The sequence below is a fragment of the Melanotaenia boesemani genome, chromosome 11 (genome assembly GCF_017639745.1).
Source record: "Melanotaenia boesemani isolate fMelBoe1 chromosome 11, fMelBoe1.pri, whole genome shotgun sequence".
Taxonomy (NCBI): Eukaryota; Metazoa; Chordata; class Actinopteri; order Atheriniformes; family Melanotaeniidae; genus Melanotaenia; species Melanotaenia boesemani.
In genome coordinates, this window is record NC_055692.1 from 31,209,984 (window position 1) to 31,215,983 (window position 6,000).

The window sequence follows — 6,000 nt, forward strand, 5'->3', positions numbered from 1 at the left end:
ATTAATTTTTTTTATTTTTTTTTTTATTTATCTTTGGGACTTAAACATTTAATTAAAAAAACATTGAAAGTGTATTAAAGACATTATGATTACTCTTGCCTGTTTTATTTTCTGAATGTGGCAAGCCTGTCATATAAAACTTGCTGTTTCAATCTCCGCTGCAGCCCCTTGTTTGTACTTCTGTCTACAGTAAACTTTGTAACTAACAGTTTTCATGAACGTATTGATTTATTCATTTATTTTAAAGTACTAATTAGAAGTAATAAAAACTGAAACGTTTTAGTACTTTTTTTGTAAATCTTTTTGTTTTTATGATAAAAGGAAAAATGTGTTTTTATTCTGAATATTGGTTTTATTAGAATTTCATCATCAGTATTGGCTGTTTAACTTCAGCCATCACATCTGGTGAGATGATGCTGTATGAAATCTGCATTCTGATCTTGAACATGGTTGAGAGGAGACAGAACAACATATAGAAGTACATTACATGCTGCATTTACTGACCATTGGACATCTGATGTTTACCGAAGGGACGGGCAGTTAAGAATAAATATTTGTAAGCGCTAGTTTCTGTTGATGCAATACATTAAAAACAGGCATTTTTCAGGCATAGTTGTGAATGGTGATTAATTCATTTGTAAGCGGTGAATTATCTGTTTAAAAAAACAATAATAATTTGACCGCCCCATAAATAACCTGTCAATAGCAAAAAGTGCTTGGGGGAAAAAGTGTAAATATGTAAATAGTATATTTTGTGTGTTTGTTTCAATGCCTATATTTTTGCTCCTGTTAGCAAGACCTGGGAGAATGAAATGCAGATGAGAAAAGGTCACTGTTGATGTGTGTGTGAAACTAGACATGTACTGTTAGTAATAATCCCATTTTGGTTCTTTGTTTGTTTGTTTGTTTTTTTATTGGCCTTAATGGTGTTATTTTTATTGAGACATTAATTTTACATCATTTTAGTACGTATAATCTAACAACTGAGGCTGTCCTGTTAAAAAAAAACCCAAATTTCTGTATTTTGACTTTTGTGCTTAAAAGGGTGAAGTTTACATGGATAAAAAACAACTTAAGCAGTCAAAAAATAGTAAAAGAAGAGATTTTTAGTTTTAAGGGTTAATGTACATTTCTATGGCCATTGGTCTCTTTCTGTTGGCTATATTTTGAAATTTGGGAAAAAATGTAACTTTGGAAATGATTTGCAGTTTGTTTGTTGTTTAGATGTTTCATGATATTATGACTTGATCTGATCACAATCAGGTTTCCATCTTCAAAGATACATGTACCTTGCTCTGTAAAATTTCTGCTTTCCCTGCCCAGCTCTCTCCATACATATTGCTACATATATAATTTACCAAGAGAGTTAAAAATCTTATACTAAAGGAGAGTTACGACACAGAGTAATAGGACATCAGAATGAAACAGAGGATGTGTCTTTTATCCTGAGTGTATGCACACACACACATCATCACTGAGCAACCTCTAAGAAAACTGATGTTGAGCCACACTAAGAATTATTAAACACAGCCACACACCAATACTCAGCTCTCATAGATTGCTGTCTTGTTGATCTTACTTGCTCTCTGAAAGACTTCAGCCTCTCTAAGCGGCCTTTGAACTACAGGTGCACATCTTCAAGGTTTGTTGGATGTGTCACCACATTATTTTTCTTTAAAGATACAACAGCACACTGTGGGTCTGACAAAAAATATGAGAAGCAGGAAGACTGTCATTTATCATGGTCAGGGCTGCAGCTTTGTTTTTCTTCACCATATGGAGGCATAGGCATTATAAATAAAACAGTTTCCACTTGAGATGTGATAGATTTTGGATGAGTTTTGACTGGAAGAACAAAATTTAACTACTTTGAGGGACAATATACTGGCAGCCTCCGTGGAGCTGATCTAAAAGATCAACAGGGATCCACTGAAATTTTAAAGGGGAACTTTAAACTTTTATAGTCTCTGCAATGAAAAGTCAATAAAAAAACTGAAAAATTACTGTTTGTGGTGGTGCCAAGCCAGTTTAATTTAAAGGGCTGTGAGCAATATTTATGATGTTTAGTCATTTTAAGTTCTAGAGGTCACAAAAATTTAGTTTTGTGCTAATAACAGTGACTTGTCAGTTACCTTGATGTATTTCTCAAAAAATAAAGTATATATATATATATATATATATATATAGATAGATAGATAGATAGATAGATAGATAGATAGATAAAATAAAGAACAGATATATAAGAAAAAATGTAAACATGGGGAGAAATAAAGAATTAACCCAATATGTACAAGGGAAGCCTGAAAAAACACAATTAAAAAATAGCTATACACACAGACTATAAACAATTCTCATTATGGATTGTTGGGTAAGTATAGGTAAAATGCAGAGATACTATATTGTTTAAACTATATTGTTTTCAATATTTTACATAAATTACTTTGAATAGTCTTGATCTTGTAGATCTTGTGTATCCAGCGTTCACGTTCACGGCCCCGCGAATAATTAAAAACTCTCGCAATCAGAGAAATGCGCCCTCTCGATTAAGAAATGTGCTGTTGAAATTATAAATACGCTCCTCAAGGTATTTGGCTGAGATGTAACATTATAAAATCCTCTCAGTTTTGCACCTGTAGGCAAAACGGACTATATAAGTTTTCAGTTGAAGGCACGAGAGACATAATGATGCATTGACAAGGTTTTAGCTTGTTACACTGTTAATTGATTTGGTTTAGTTACTGAATACAAGTTAAACCAAGAGTGAGATAAAGAAAACTGTAATGTTAATATCTGTATGACCCTGGATCACTTTATATTGGAAAAGTATGACCCCAAGGTCAAAATTGTTGAGAACATTTGGTTTACAGTACACCATGCTGCACATAAAATGTTATAATTTAATGTGCACTTATGTATCTGTAAACATGTACTGCAATACCTTATACCTTACAAGTACTGCAATACTTCATCAAGATACTTTATATCTATAAAGTGACTGATTTCCGACACTAACCATCAATAGAACCTGTAAAAGCTGTCAAAATGAGAACCTTCCATTTCTCTTCCGTGTCTGAACCTTAACTTATTTTACTGTCTTAATTTTGAATGCTTTTTATGCTTTTTGTAGCATTTTTTAAGTTTCTATTCTTTGAAAGCATAAATATAAAAGATCAGCAAAAGTAATTTTGACATTTCTTCAGCAGCAAAATGTACTGTATGTTTAGTAGAGTAATGGCATTGTTGGAGAATAAATACTGTGTAAAACATACAATGTCATTTTGTCAGGACCTGTTGCAATCACATAAATGTTGGGGGAGTGAAACTGTGTTCTTCTGTGTTATTGTCCAACATGCTACTGTATATTAATCTTATTAATAATTGGTGAATTTAAATTTATACATAATGTTTCTAAACCTATCTGAGTATAACGGATTGATTAATCAAACCAAACATTATGAATCTGAAAATAAAAAAAAGGAACAACAGCTGTGACTTCCCCCCACTTTCCCCCTCCAGCCAGCTTAGAAGGACCTGGACATGTTTTTGTGAGCAAACACCCCAGAAGGATGTTTGCTCTGCCTGCTGTCAGCATCTGATGCTGCTGTGATTGGGGTGTCAGAGCACAAGCATCAAACAACACCTTTTATGTGGCCTAGGGTAGGCCTTTCCTACTTTTATAAAAAAACAAGAAAAGGCTCCCTACTTTAAAATGAAGAGAATTAGAGAGCCACTATCCACAAAGAAATAATAAAAGGGGGTCAACACTTTGTCTTTTCTCAAAGTGCCGTGGGTTGCTGAAGCCCTTCAATCTTTGGTTGGTTTCTGGAAAGGTTAATTTTTAAAAGTTGTTGAACACAGATGACATGTACATAAGGACATGACAGCTGGGCAAACCCCATCTGCTGATGAATATCATGTAATCTGATAGAAAGCTTTAAAGCACCTAATAAATGCACCTTGTTCAAGAAACCATCTGCACAAATATTATTCATGTCAATCTTGTGCTTATTCATGCAAATAAATGCATTTGCTGATGGAACTAGTTAAAACAGTGGCAAACTATTTAAAGTATGACTGCATAACTTCACTACTTTTGGAAACAGTGTCTGTTTCTAGGATTTCTTTTTTTTGTTTTATAGGCAATTAAACACAAACACACATCACATATCTCAGTCACTCTTTGCAGCTTTATCCATTAGCCTAAACAGACTCACTGTCACCTGAAATTCTTTCTTTGAGTTCAGTTATGTGCAACAGAAAGTGCATCCTCTTTTTAATCTTTCACATATAACCTCAGATAAACAGCAACACCAGACATACTACACTAAACTAATCCAAAATTCAGAAGCAATATGAGAAACATTAAATTTAGCTCATGGCTAAACAGTTTGTTAAGCCATCCATCCATCCATTTTCTTCCGCTTATCTGGAGTTGGGTTGCAAGGGCAGCTGCCTAAGCAGGAAAACCCAGACTTCCCTCTCCCCGCCCACATTCACCAGCTCATCCAGAGGGATCCCGAAGCGTTCCTAGACCAGCCGAGAGCTGTTGTCCGTCCAGAGTGTCCTGGGTCTTCCCCGGGGCTTCTTTCCAGTGGGACGTGCCCGGGACACTTCACCAGGGAGGCATCCAGGAGGCATCCTAACCAAATGCCCAAGCCACCTCATCTGGCTCCTCTCAATGTGGAGGAGCAGCGACTCTACTCTGAGCCCCTCCCGGATCACCGAGCTTTTCACCCTATCTCTAAGGGAGAGCCCGGCCACCCTGCTGAGAAAACTCATTTTGGCCGCTTGTATTCGCGATCTTGTTCTTTCGGTCACTACCCACAGCTCATGAGCATAGGTGAGGGTGGGAATGTAGATTGACCAGTAACTCGAGAGCTTTGCCTTTTGGCTCAGTTACCTCTTCGCCACGACAGATCGATGCAGAGTCTGCATCAATGCAGATGCTGCAGGGATCCGCCTGTCGATCTCCCGCTCCATCCTTCCCTCAATTGTGAACAAGACCCCGAGATACGTGAACTCCTCAACTTGGGGCAGGACCCTATTGCAGACCCAGAGAGAGCACTCCACCCTTTTCCAGCTGAGAACCATGGTCTCAGACCTGGAGGTGCGGATTCTCATCTCAGCTGCTTCACACTCAGCTGCGAATCGCTCCAGTGAGAGCTGAAGATCACGGCCCAACGAAGCCAACAGAACCACATCATCCGCAAACAGCAGAGACCTAATCCTAAGGCCACCAAACCGGATCCCCTAAACACCTCGGCTGCGCCTAGAAATTCTGCCCATAAAAGTTATGAACAGAATCGGTGACAAAGGGCAGCCTTGGCAGAGTCCAACCTGCACTGGAAACGATTCTGATTTACTGCCAGCAATGCAGACCAAGCTCTGACACCGGTCGTACAGGGACCGGACAGCTCGTACAGGCGAGTCCGGCACTCCATACTCCCAGAGTACCCCCCACAGGAGTCCCCAGGGGACATTGTTGAATGCCTTCTCCAAGTCTACAAAGCACATGTAGATTGTTTGGGCAAATTCCCATGCCCCCTCAAAGACCCTGAAAAGGGTGTAGAGCTGGTCCACTGTTCCACGACCGAGACAAAAACTACACTCCTTCTCCTCAATCTGAAGCTTGACTATCCGACGGACTCTCCTCTCCAGGACCCCTGAATAGACCTTACTGGGGAGGCTGAGGAGTGTGATCCCCCTGTAGTACACCCTCCGGTCCCCCTTTTTGAAGAGGGGGACCACCACCCCAGTCTGCCAGTCCAAGGGAACTGTTCCCGATGTCCACGCGATGCTGCAGAGGTGTGTCAGCCAAGACAGCCCTACAGCATCTAGAGCCTTAAGGAACTCTGGGCGGACCTCATCCATCCCCGGGGCCTTGCCACCGAGGAGCTTTTTAATCACCTCAGTGATCTCAGCCCCAGAGATGGGAGACCCAGGTCTTCGAAGTATTCCCTTCACCGCCTCACAACGTCCCGAGTTGAGGTCATGAGTCCC